We start from the raw sequence: 1,284 nt of genomic DNA on the forward strand, positions 1-1,284 counted from the left end.
GGGCCCAGCCGCTCTGCGGCATGCGGGATCCTCCCGGACCGGGGCGCGAACCCGTGTCTCCTGCATCGGCAGGCGGACTCTCAACCACTGTGCCACCAGGGAAGCCCATAAAGTTCTGTTTTTTAAAGCCACTGTTACTTTAGGTTTTCTCTAGCAGTCTCAGCCAAACCTGTTCCTAAGCAATACAGGGCTCAGTATTGATAGTCTAAAGAGCTTAATCTCCTGCAGGGATTCCAATAAACTGACTTAAAAACAAACAAGGCAGAGCTGTAAGGACTTCTGCCTCTTCTCCAACCCAGACCTAGGCTTCAGGATTCGCTGAGTAAAGCTGGGTCTGCAATGTTCATTAAGAGGAAACTTTCCCAGTTTTCTAGAAGAACAATAGGAGAGAAAGTTGGGGGGTGGGGGGAGTAGAGAGAGAGGAAAGAGAGAAGGCAAAACAGACTGAAAATAATAATGATTAATATTAGGCCTCTCCCCTCTCCCTCCCCTCTCCCCCAACATGAGAGCCGAATGCAAAGAAGAGAAAGCTGAGACTTCCACCCTAACTGAGGAAAACTGCAAAATATTAGAGCTCGAAGGGACAGTAAAGAATAGAGAGGCCAGGGCTTCCCTGGTGGCGCAGTGGTTGAGAGTCCGCCTGCCGATGCAGGAGACACGAGTTCGTGCCCCGGTCCGGGAAGATCCCACATGCCGCGGAGCAGCTGGGCCCGTGAGCCATGGCCACTGGGCCTTCGCGTCTGGAGCCTGTGCTCCGCAACGGGAGAGGCCACAACAGTGAGATGCCCGTGTACCACAAAAAAAGGAAAGAAAAGAAAAAAAAGAATAGGCCAATTCTGTCATTTTACAGATGAAGGGAGGTCTGGGGAGAAGAAATTACTTTATTCAGATCACACAGCTATAAGAATCAAAGGCAATAGTGGATCCTAAGACACTAATTACTGTTCTATAGTGTGTTTTCTTGTTAATCACGGATTGTTAAAGATGGAAGAATGCTTAGTCCAACCTTCTCATTTTAAAAGTGAGGAAAGATGTATTGAGAGAGGACAAATAATTTGCCCATGGTCACATAGCTAGCTTTTTACTAACTCAAGCTTTTCTTCCCGAGTCTTTGCATACATGTACAGCAAGTGTTGGATAATCTCAAATATCAATCCAGAGTAAATGTGCATATGCAGAGGAGCAGTGGAGTAAGAAACATAGCAAATATCAAAATGCCCTCAATTTATGTGGGTCCATGAACAGTTAACAGTCTTTTTTTTTTTTTTTTTTTTTTTTTTTTTT

This window comes from Physeter macrocephalus, chromosome 6, assembly GCF_002837175.3.
Source record: "Physeter macrocephalus isolate SW-GA chromosome 6, ASM283717v5, whole genome shotgun sequence".
NCBI lineage: Eukaryota > Metazoa > Chordata > Mammalia > Artiodactyla > Physeteridae > Physeter > Physeter macrocephalus.